Genomic DNA, 13,120 nt, shown 5'->3' on the forward strand with positions numbered 1-13,120 from the left:
AAATCTTCTAGACGACAAGTCCTGGAGGCCTGTTTTGCTGTCTGTTTAGCCCCACGCTGTGCATAGTAAAGTCTTGACGCCGAGAAACAGGGCAAGGAAGCAAAGCAATCTGTTCTTTTCGACCACCTGTATAAATGCTCTTGGCATAGATGTGCAGAGCAAAAAAAATGAGCAATAAAAATACATTTTGCATATCCTAGAAGCATTGGAAAGTTGAGATGGAGAAGATGAGAGAACTAATCAAACAAGCAGGTCCAAGGGAGCCTATCAGCAGTTGCAGGCTAAGGTCTTCCCCAACATTTTCTTTGGGCCTGAGAAAATTCCTGCTACACTGTGGGAACCTTAGTGACTCCACAGAGGTTAAAGAAAGACGCGCCCTTTCTTAATGCTTGTTAAAAGTACGGTGTGTTTTGTATCCAGTCCTTATTTGGGTCATTTCGAACAGTATTTGGAAAAGCCAAATGTAAATAGTGTAATAAGTATAATAAAATATATTGGCAAACATGCAGAGAGATACTTGCCAGCTTCATTTTGGTAAACCTTTTGGCAATTCCTGCTAAAAAACCCCATAATAACTGCAAATTGCCTTTTCCCCAAGAAAACAAAGGATGGTTACAGTGGTGCCCCGCAAGACGAACGCCTCGCAAGACAGAAAACCCGCTAGACGAAAGGGTTTTCCGTTTTGGAGGCGCTTCGCAAAACAAATTTCCCTATGGGGTTGCTTCGCAAGACGAAAAAATCTTGCCAGTCCCGCGGGGTTTTTTCGCTTTTTTCGCCCTTTTCCTAAGCCGCTAAACCGCTTAACAGCTGATCCTCTGATAAGCCGCTTAACAGCTGATCTCTAGAAGCCGCTAGACCGCTGTAGCGCTAATCCGCTAAGCTGTCAATGGGCTTGCTTCGCAAGACGAAAAATCCGCTAGACGAAGAGAATCGCGGAACGGATTCTTTTCGTCTTGCGAGGCACCACTGTATTTTAATATATATATAGTTTCTGAGAGCAGACCATATTTCCCTACTATAGAGAATCGTTTTTTGTTTTAGGAACACAGGAAGCTGTCTTATACTGAGGCAGCTGTCTTATACTTATCTTGGGCCAGTATTGAGTACACTGGACCCTTTGGATTGGAACAGCTATTGGCCAGTTGCCAATACCTGCTTTTGGAAAAGGTGGTGAAAAGGGCTGTGGTGGGACAGCCGCGGGTATTCTTGGAGGACACAGGTTATTTAGATCCATTCCAGTCTGGGTTCAGGCCTGGTCATGGAACTGAGTTGGCCTTGGTTGCCCTTTGCCATCAACTGTGGCATCTTCCTGGGCTGGCTCCAAGAAATGGGAATTAGGGGCACTGTATTCCAACCCTACCTCTAGAAAGTAGCATTTGGAGAGAGCTTTTGAGGACCCTGACAGCTACATTCAGCCATTGGGAGCGGTCCTTAGGAGTTTTGGGACAAGGTGCCATCACTATGCTAAGAATACTAAGCCATGTTTCTCCATAATTAGGAGAGGCTGTGCAATCCCTGGGCCATTGTCTGGACACAGTGGTGAAATGGATGAGGAAAACAAACAGCTTGAATCTTGGCAAAACAGAGACACTTTGGGTGAGTGCTTCCTGTGTCTGAGAAATTGTTCCATTGCCTATCCTAGATGTGCTTGCACTCATCCTGAAGGAGCAGGTTCACAATTTGGGGATGCTTCCATATCCAGCTCTGGAGGCTCAGGTTGCCTCAGTGTCTGGAAGTGGTTTTTTTTTTTACCAACAGCAGCTGGCTCAACAGCTATATCCATTCTTGGATTGGGAAAGCCTTGCCATAGTAGTTCATGCATTGGTTAATTCAAGACTGGATTGCAGCAATGTGCCCCCCTGCCCCCCGTGCTTGATCCAGAAGCTGCAGTGAGCACTTCTTGTTCAGAGATGGCATATAAATATAATGAGTATATCAATAATGCAGGCCCAAGTTTGCACTCTTGTTGTCACATTTAAAATACAGTGGTACCTCAGGTTACAAACGCTTCAGGTTACAGATACTTCAGGTTACAGACTCCTCTAACCCAGAAATAGTACCTTGGGTTAAGAACTTTGCTTCAGTATGAGAACAGAAATCATGCAGCAGCGGCACAGTGGCAGCCGGAGGCCCCATTAGCTAAAGTGATACCTCAGGTTAAGAACAATTTCAGGTTAAGAACGGACCTCCAGAACAAATTAAGTTCTTAACCTGAGGTACCACTGTAACCGTCTCTGTAAGGTGGTCACAGGCAAATTGAAAATAGAACTTTTAAATTGGCAAAGTGTTTCATAAGGTAAATATTGTGAAATTTAACATCAACTTGCTACAATCCTTCTGGGATGATAACAGACAATAAACCAGCATGTTCGCTAATTTCAACAATACCTTGAAGTTGGTGATAAGGCATTCTCAGAGTAGATTCATTGAAATAGATGGAGTTGCCCATAATTTCAGAGGGGCGACTCAGAATATGATTTTGTTGGATCATCATCCAATAGTTTAAATCTTAACGTTAACCACCCAGAGGACTTTTGTTATTGGGTAGCATATATGGGAAACAAACCAAAATAAATCCCTCAGTGTGATTGTGCATGCTAGGACAAGCTGACAAAATATTGGCCGACATTTTTCAGGTGTTTTTCTGCCTTTAGGTCGTCTAATTCTTTTAACTGGCCAAGAAAGCAGAATTCTTATTTGGGCCTGTAAAATTCTGGGCAATTGGTAACTTAGTTCAAACCAAGCTCACTATATGTAGTAAGCACTGCCGCCTCACTTCCTTTCTGCTTCTCGTACTTTGGGACTAATACAGCTTCTCTATCTTACAGCTTTATCAGAATTTACTTAAAATCTCAAAGCAGATCTGTTGGTTTCTTTGTTTGAGCTTCGTTCCTTCTCTTTGTCAGGTTTAGTTACTGCTCTTTGATGCTGGTGTCTTCTCAGCTCCATTCTAACCTCTTCTTCAAGATTACATCCTTATGTTTCTGAGCATTGCAGCAGCAAGTACCAATTCAGTAAATCGCCTACAGTTTTTTCTCTTAACACACAACTTGAAATCTCCCAATAGCTTCTGGCAACTCTCCCTGCCCCTTTCTGACCTCACACAACTTCCAGAAGCTTCTCTGTTAAGTTGATTGATATGCCTGCTCTTCCCCCTTCTCCTTATCTCTAAGCAGGCTGCCACACTTATAATCCACGTCACTTTTTCCATCATGTATTTTTTTTATATACCTCTGTTGATTGTGACGGATTTCATTTCCTCCCCTTTGCCGGTTTCCTCTGTAAACTCAGTGAATTAACAATTCAGATGGCAAGCCATAATTTTACTTTAAATACAATTCTTAATTAAATACTGGGGTGGGGTTTTTTGGTGTGTGTGTGTGTGTGTGTTTGTGTTTGCTACTTCTGAGTTAAAACCCTTTCCCTGGAATTATTTTCCCCATTTCGAGGGGAAACATTAGTTTCTTGTAATGTGTTAATGTAAAGTTTTTGTGTGTGTCATAGTAGAAAATGAATGTTGCAAACAAAAACTTTTCCAGGAAGACTGTAAAGAAATTATTATTTTTTTGCTCATCTGTCAAAGTTTATTACTTACTAATTAATTGTATCACAGCTTTAGAGCCTGGCTCTTACCATTGCTTTTTAATTCACACCATTAAAATGCAGCGATGTATTGATTTATTTTTAATTCCTGTCTGTCTTTAGCTCTGTTGACCATATGACTGGTAATGATGGACTTGATGGACTTAGAAACTCACCACTCACCACTCACTCACTCACTCACTCACTCACAACAGTCATAGAGGGAGCCAGTCCTCACTAGCATCCAGCTAAATAGTAACACAAATGTGGCCATGGAAATGTGACATACAGCACAATATTTTCAGAAATAAGTCCCTTTGCGTTTCTTGGATAAGTGGGTAACTTGTAATTTCAGAGCCACAGAATCCCACATCATATTTTTATTTTTATTAATACATTGGTATAATATTGGGGGGGGGAATAAGGTCTTGATCTTTAAAACTCTTTAGAGCTTGGGAATCAGACAATGGTGGCCTATCTCCACATGTCCCTGTTCGTACACAGAGAGAGGCCCTTTCCCCTGTTTTTCCTTGAGCGAGGCATGATAGGGAAACAGGGAAACAGCCAGCTTAGCTTTGGAATGGGCTTCCCAGTGAGGCATACCTGGCATCCATTTTAACCTGATTTTGGCCAGATTTCCTCCCAGCCTTTAAATCTAGTTTAGCCTGGCTTATCTATGTTGGTTGCTGGCCCTGGTCCCATTTCAGGGATTGGACGAAATCGTGGCAAGCCCCAGGATTCCTTTAACGGAATTACCTTCCAGCACTATTGGAGGGGCAGGCACAGCCTATCCTGACCCCTCCACCACCAATTTTTATAACCAATGCCTAACCGCAACCTTACAAGTTGTGACTAATTGCTAAGTAGTAGGCAAAAACCAGATGGCACCAGCCAATCAGCCAAATGGCAAAATTCCTACTAGGCCCCTGCCCCAAGGCAGACGACCCTATGACAGGCAAAGCAAGGTCAACCGCAACACAGGGCAGGCGGGTGATCCGATGCACACTGCGAAAGAGAAAGCAGAAACAGTGAGCCCCAATATTTAAAGCCTATGGTCCCACCCACCCAATTTGCTACATGCAATTTGCCCCAGCAACCCGGTCAGCCACTCGTTGCGCCAGGCCATAACCATTAACCTGCCTGGCAACAGAGGGCTGGCCTGGGAGCCCCCACCGCAACCCGTGCTCTCATTTTAGGGAGAACACGCTTTGTCATTTGTCTTATGTGGTTGAGGGAGAGAAATGTGGGATAGTTATCTTTCATTCTGTTGCATAGTGTTTGTGCGGGGGTTTTGTGTCAGCATCATGTGGGTTGTTCCTTTATTTATATATTTATTTTTTACGTTGGCATTGCAAGTGATTGGAACGTCCAGAGCTTGTTTGGCTGCATTCAGTTGGTTGAGGTATGGTTTGTTTGTACTGGGGGAGGGGGTGCTGTTGAGTCAGCTTAGCCATATTGATTCGTATGCTGTTGGAAAGGATATGTCATTGTCTTGTTGTGCTGTATATTGTGTGTGTGTGTGTGTGTGTGTGTGTGTGTGTAATGCAGTACACCATGGTTTTGCAGAGATGGTTGTATCTGCCCCCACAGTGAAGCTCGAGAAGTGGCAGTTTGGGTGAAATTGAACTAACCTACCTGTCTATCCTACCCGTCAAGGGTAACAGGGCAAGAAGTATTTGTGCAACTGCAGAAAACAGGAGGGTTGCCAGGGAACTCACATGGTGATTCATTGTAGTGTGAGCTGCCTTTTTGCATCCCTCATGTTGCGAAGAGCCACAGTGGGGTAGGTTTTATGAATGGGTTCAACAATGTTTGCCCACATTTATGCATGTGTGCACACATACACACAAAAGGTCAACAAATCAGAAGGAAAGAGTATGTTAAGTCCATTTTTCAACCCAGATGATCTTGCCATAGGAAAACCAGTCTCACATCTGAGAAGTTGACAACAGCTCAGCAGCACTGATGGGTTAAATTCACATGGGATCTGAGCCTTTGATCTATGGTTCAAGGAAACATGAACTGGCTGAATTTTAAGTACTAATGCTATGAACATTACGTTTGCAATCCTATACAAGTCTTCTCAGACGTAAGTCATATTTAGCTCAATGGCATTTGGATAAGCATGTACTATAGGATTTCTGCCTTAATCACAAAGATGACTTTAAGACCAGTAAGAGTTGCAGTTCTTATCTACTAATGTAATAAATGTGGCAAGCCACACTTAAAGTTGATGTGGTGAACAAACATTGGTTCTCTGATTAAATCTGTGGCCACCTCTTTGACATGCCTCGGAAAATAAATGTCTGAGGTCAGTATTTCTAAATTCCCTCCTGACATTCCTTGGTGCCAACTGCAACATGATGTAATGTCTCGCAAACATTATTTAATACCAAAGTTGACCTTCTCCTTCACCATGTATCATCACCAGTCTTGTACTTTGGGTCTTCCTTCCTCTCCCTACTCACCCTCCTTTCCTGAAAGATGTTTCTGTTCTGTAAAAATTCAAAGGAGGGGTGGTGGCTAGAAGAGTAGGGAAAGATGAGAAAAGCCCCAGGGACATAAGAAATAAGAAAAGTAGGATATTATTTTATAGAAGACTAAAAATGGTTTCAAAATCAAGCACATAGCACAACACACACACTAAGAAAAAACTTGTAGCCATTGCTGTTGGTGGATAACCTCATTGTACCCACAAAGTTGGTTATTGGTGAAAACTCACATTAAAGAATAATATTGCATTTTGCTCTCACTCTTCTCGCTAGTAATACCTTCCGGGGCATGTGGTGTGTATAGCGAACTTTGGTTACTAACCCCTCATTTTTGGATAATCGAATTTCCATATAACAAGCATTTAGATAGTAGGACCTGCATGTATTATCAAAAATCAAGTGACATAATCAAAACAGAGACAATATTAGGAAAGTAGATGTCTTGCCACAGTGGCACCTTGTTGTGCTGACAATGTATATGACATGATGATTTGGTTCTTTTGGAATGCTCATGGCTTGTTAGGCAGATACTGCATTTATGTACAGTTCATACAAGACTATATGGGCTCCATTCATACTGAAGTGTTATTATGCAGCCGTGTACAGCTTCAAATAAAGCCAAGACGAGTGTTTTATTCATGTCAGCTTCCTTTATTTAATTAGCTCTGTTCTGTCGTGAAATAACAGTGCTCATAATGAACATCATCCTAGTGATTTCCCTGAATGGCTTTGAGAACATGCTCCAATAAACATAGATTTAGACATGCTAGAGTTTAATACAATGACCCTGGAGAGGGGAGGATTTTATTTCAGTAACCTCTTAGGTAGGAAATTGGAATATGAAAAACCGGCCACTTATGCAGACAACATCAGGAATTGTAGATGAGAAAAACAGGTTAAAGCTGGATAGACAAGTGCTAGCAGGACAGAGAAAACTGAGGGGGCTGGTTGTCGGAAAGTTCTGGAAATAATTTGGATATCAAAGGAAAATCTGTTGACTTGGAGAGGGAATATATGTGTCACAGAAAAGCTTGCTAGTTCCCTTCTCTCCTTGTTTCTCAGCCTCCAACTAACAGACACAGCACTAGTTTTTCTGCCAGCTTAGTGGATGGCATGTGGAAGATTAATCCCTGTGCAAATGCCATTCTCATGGAGCAGTAACAAAAATAGCAGGAAGGCCATTTTGTACACTTATTTTAATCAGTCAGCACCATGGAGATGTTGTAGGCACCTGTTTAGTTATATGAGGTATTGATTCTGTGTATTTTAGTTCCATAATAATGTGTTTCATTTTAAAGGTCTTTGATGCGCTAGATTATAATTGGGACAGTATCAAAATGAAGCTGTAATCACATCTTATCCATGCAAATGATGGATAGAGTATCTGAGTAGAAAGGATTTACATTAGGATAAAGGTAATGTTACAAGACCCCATTCTCTGTTGATGTTGTGTGAAGCATTGTTTTAACCAAAGTGAAAGTACAAAGGAAGAAATTCAGCATCTGGCTTGTTTATAAAATTTGGTCTGCCAGCTATATATTTTCAAAAACAAATGAAGCTTTTAAAACATTGATCAAACAACTATATATGGGTTTATAGTCCTTAAACGCCTTTTTGAAGATATTTTCAAGAACAAATATTGCTAATAAATATTTATTAAAAAATGGCCTAGTTTTTAATTGAAATGTGCATTAACTGTTTCCTGAAAAGATCTCGAACAGTGGGGGAGCATGCTGCTTTGGGGCTGCCTGTGAGAATACCCAAGACAATTGTGATGACCTCATTTCCATTCTCCTTATCTTCTAATAATAATTGCCTTGATGACCAAAGTAGGCCAAAGACCTCTCTAGTTTAGCACTCATTATCCTACAGTATCTAGGCAGATGTCACTAGGAAGAGGATGGCAGAGGAGGAAGAGTCTGCTGCTGACACCCCTTTCTTTACAATTGCCTACAGGATCAAAAAGATGTACTCTTCCTGAATGTGGAGATTTATATTTTGGCTATCAGGGCTTATTCCTTTTTCTGAAAGTCATCTGGTTAAGTTAGTGATCCTCCTAAGAACTTATAGCAATTAGCTTCAACTGATTGGCACTGAGATCAAACCCCTTTGAAGTGGTCACCTGCTGCCACCATGATGCCAAGTTATTAGCAAGTGGGCAGCACGGTAATAATAAGTAGACCCAGAACATGGGTTTTAAGCTAAGAGGTAGCCAGTGCAATTCTTTTTACTACCAGTGTGATATACACCTCTCAGCATTCAAACTGCTTTGTTCTGCCCCACCTGCAGCTTCTGAATGAGCTACCAAACCATTTCAGTAATCCAAGATGCAAACACAACAGTAGCTTCAGTTATCGTTGTCATCCATCTATGATCTCCCTGGGGCGCAAGCCTGGGCAATATGTAGGGAGGTCATGGGCTGCCCAGACAATCAGACTCCTCTCTTGGCCTCACCGATCCATAGGAAAGCAGAGCAACACGTTTGGCACCAGCTTGGCTGCGGGACTTGCCGGAAGGCGGTGTACAAGAGGCCATCCAACTGTTTTAGGGACCCCACTCTGGATTGTGTAGGGTTTACTCCTTGGGCTTTTCTTCTCCTAAAGATATCCCACAAGCAGCAGAGGTTTAGGATCAGGGATTTCCTTCTGCTAGATGAATACCTTCCCAGGTTGATGAAACCCACCTGCCCCTTGCTTCCCTCTACAGTTTGGTCTCATCCACTCAATCCACCAGAGCCTGTCTTCACATGCAGGGGAAGTCCCTAACTCACAGCCAGTTTGATACCCATTGGCTACCAACACCCAGTTTAGCTGGTCAGTCAAAACCGTTCCCGGGGTGTGGCTGACAGCTTCTAGGAGCCACAGGTGAGAGCTGAGTGCAGGGTGGGGGCCAAAGGTGGACCAACCACCCCAGAAGGAGCACAATGTGCCCCTCAGCAGAGGTACTATTCCTCCCTAACACACCATGCACCCCAGCAAGACGTAAATCCAGCTGGAAGCAAAGGTCTTCCAACTGAAACAGTTTCTCCTGCAGTACAAACAGCAGAACCATTTAAGAGCTACCACTCATCTGCCTAAAGCACATCATGTGACTTTCTCTGCTTCATGCCTTCAAAAAAAGTAAAGTTATACTTTCATATACAGTGGTACCTCGGGTTACCTATGCTTCAGGTTATATACGCTTCAGGTTACAGACTCCGTAACCCAGAAATATTACCTCGGGTTAAGAACTTTGCTTCAGGATGAGAACAGAAATCGTGCTCCAGCGGTGCAGCAGCAGCAGGAGGCCCCATTAGCTAAAGTGGTGCTTCAGGTTAAGAACAGTTTCAGGTTAAGAACAGACCTCCAGAATGAATTAAGTTCTTAACTCGAGGTACCACTGTATATAATATATACACAATCCTTCTTGTACCTGGCTTCCCCAGGATAGTAGCAAGGATATTGGACAAGAGCTAGTGATATACCGCTGGTGGGAATTATTGCAGTGGGGCAATTCTGCAAACTCTTGGACAAGAGTTAGTGAAAGATTCTGTGCAATACAGAGAAGCTCACATCTTGCAATGTTTCGCAGGACCTTCGGACATGACCTTGTGCTTGTAGACTTTAGCAATGGCTTGTGCTAAAAACAACGACCACAACAACTGGATTTCAGTTGTCTAGTCTCTTGTAAGGATCATGTGTAAAGTCTGGAATTGCCCTTCTCTTTATGGCTTCCTCCAGCACCTTTGAACCCAACCCACTGTCAGCAGTATCAGAGTGGAAATGAGAGCAGATACTCCAAGCATATATTAATACACAGCAAATAACTAAAAGCTCAAACGTTGTTCTGGGCTGCTCAGCAAATTGACTACCAGTGAGGTTAGACAGCCCTGTTGTGGACCTAGCTAGAGAGAACAAGGTCAAGAGCAATGTTGAGCTAAGCCGAAAAATGCTTGTCTTGAGGTGATGCAAATGCATGGTGTAGAAAGCTTTGGATCAAAGGCTGGCAGCCTCTGGATAACAGAATACAGACTGTGCATGTTAGACTTGTCAATAAATGTGCCAAGGTGAAAAGAACCTCCCGACTCCTGTGATCTTCTCTGGAGTCTGAGATGTGGAATGGAACAGTTGCCGGGGGCAACAGTCCTGGCCATGGCAACAGTTGCATCAGTACAAATGCACTTTAATATGTTTATTAAGCTAATACAATCAGTGAAAATAGACAGGCATTATGGTGCTAAATTCATAACTCTTCAAGTTGCCTAGCAACAAGGTGTTGGGTATACGTTTCATATCCCCTCTCTTGCTCTCCCTTTCAAATGTTTCAAAAAGCAACTAAAAGGTCCCCCCCCCTTTAAAAAAATATATGTTACTCTTGGTTTATGAGCAATAAAGTACTAAAATACTGGTGCACTTGTTTTGTGAATCACATGCTGTTAAAGAAGCAAGGGCCTGTTTACCTTTAGAAGCAGCATGATATTGAAAGCACATATTTATCTTGGTTGGAAACTTTGAGGTGAAAGCTTTCCTTGCAAGCTACTCTCAAGGTCAATACCTTCTAACCTTGACCGTTGTCGTTTTAAATATTTAATTATGTATGCCAGCATAAAATAGTAAAGAGACAAACAAAAGATTCATGAATGAAAATATGTGAATGAATAAAATATTGTGAAAAGAAAACGGTTGAGAATGTCAGTCTCCGAACCTGCAAGAGAATGCTGGTAGAATTCCGAACCCAACAAACAAATGGAGGAAAATGCTTGCTTTTAATTCTTTGCCCCACCCGCTTCATGAGATAGCCAAGTTACTTTCATCCTCTTATTAAAGTGGAACATGTAACATGCAGAATCTTCACTGCATATCTGCTAGCAGAACCAAATTTACAAGATATTGGCCTAATTCCAAATCATGTCTATGCAGGGCCACAGAGAATACACTCTGCATGTACAGGGTATATGGATTCACAGAATGTTTCTCCTGCTAGATTTGCGGTAGGCAGAAGGTATTTTGAGATCTCACGGAAGACCTCCAGTGGCTGGACAAATTTGACATTTGTCAGAAATTTCTGAACACACATCCCACATTGGCAATGGGAACACTGCTCCTTCCAATAGGCTACTTTTGGGCAAAACTAGGAGAGGATTTAAAATATAAAAATAAAAAGAAAGGACTTTATTTTTATTTCTGGTACTGAAAACAAATTCTTGTATAAAAAGGTAAAGGGATCCCTGACCGTTAGGTCCAGTCGTGACAGAATTTGGGGTTGCAGTGCTCTTCTCACGTTATTGGTTGAGGGAGCCGGCGTACAGCTTCCTGGTCATGTGGCCAGCATGACTAAGCTGGCGAACTAGAGCAGTGCACGGAAACGCCGTTTACCTTCCCACCAAAGCGGTACCTATTTATCTACTTGCACTTTGACGTCCTTGCACTTTGACGTTTGCAGGAGCAGGGGCTGAGCAACAGGAGCTCACCCTGTCGCGGGGATTCTAACCACCGACCTTCTGATCGGCAAGTCCTAGGCTCTGTGGTTTAACCCACAGCGCCACCCGCGTTCCTAAATTCTTGTATAGAGCTGAGCAAATGTTGAGTGGCAACTTACGTCTAACTTATATCTATTTCTCTAAGACACAATTGTGTACCTCATTCCACTTGGTGGACTTCAGGATCCAAGTAATAAAAGCAAAAAGTAAACACCACAGTCCTGACAACTTCCTACCCCTATACTAGATGAAACATCAAGAGCTGGCAGGATGACAGGGAGGAGGAAGAGGATCCTGACAAGGGGTGTAGCTGGGGCTGGGACACACTGGGACAACCAGGGGATGGGGAAGGAATTACTCACAGGGTGACAGATGATGGTGAGGGGATGGGGGTCAGTACACAGGAACAAGAGCAGCAGGACCCATCACCAGAGCCAGAGGAGCCCCTGGCTCTGAGGTGTAGGAAGCAGCAGGAGGGATGGTGTAGGAGGCTGAGATAGGCAAGGGCCCACAGTCCAGCTCCCTAACTGGCCAGGTGGGTCTCACTAGCTCTGGGAGAAGTGTGATTCATCAGCTGGAGTAGGCTTGGAATAGGTGAAGGTTGCATGCCTCATCCAGCCCAGATGCTGCAATCAGCATGCAAAGTACAAAAGGGAAGCAAAGCTGAGGTGCTGTGTCTGGTCAACTGCCCATGGTGGTGGGCCTTAGTTGTGATGCTCCTGCACCTCTATGGGGCTGTGCTTCAGGTTTGATTCTGGATTGTATTCTGACTGCTGGACTTCAGACTTGGCCTACCTGGACTATGTTTCCTGTCCTTTGGACCTTGGAATTTGGACTTTAGACTTTGGATTTTGCTTGCATGGATTGGCCTTAATTGGCTTTGATCTTTGGACAAGACATGCTGACTTGCTGCCAGGTAAGCCAGGGGTTCAAGACACTTGTTCATCTTTACTGACCTCTGGCAAGGTACAGATGCAGGTGTTGAGTACATTCCAAATCACATTCTCTGTTTGCTTGTGTTGTTCGCTAAGCCCATCAATTTTGATCAATGCATCTCATGAACTGAGGATCAAACTACGCAAGAAGTGGAGGATCTCTGATAATATCTGCCAGAGTTTTCTTTAAAATTAAAAATCAACCACAATGGCCAGGTTTCAGTGTTATGCTGGGGAATGGTCTAGCATGGTGTTGAATGGAAGCATTTCCTGGATTTTGCTTCCATTTTCCCACAAACATGGCTTTGTAATTTCATTCAAAATGACAAAGTGTGTTTCATATTAATGATAGTTTGTTTGATAGTTTGTTTGAAATAAGCCAATTTGAAAATAGAAGACAAAGAAGTGTTTAAGCCTGAGGCTTGTTTAAGTATGCTAAACTATAGTTTAGTGTGGACATGGCCTGCCTATGTATATGCTTATGTTATATGGACTGTGGTCTCTGTACTAAAGGAGGATTAGCCACACATGCCAATTTCCTGATCCAATTTGCTTATGCCTCTGAAGCTGTCATGTGACCCACTGGAGAAAATACCCAATATGTCAAATAGCTACTTTGCTTAAAGGAATAAAAGTGGGTGCCAATCTGTGTA

Source organism: Podarcis gaigeae, assembly GCF_964106915.1.
Source record: "Podarcis gaigeae genome assembly, chromosome: 6".
NCBI classification, from domain to species: domain Eukaryota; kingdom Metazoa; phylum Chordata; class Lepidosauria; order Squamata; family Lacertidae; genus Podarcis; species Podarcis gaigeae.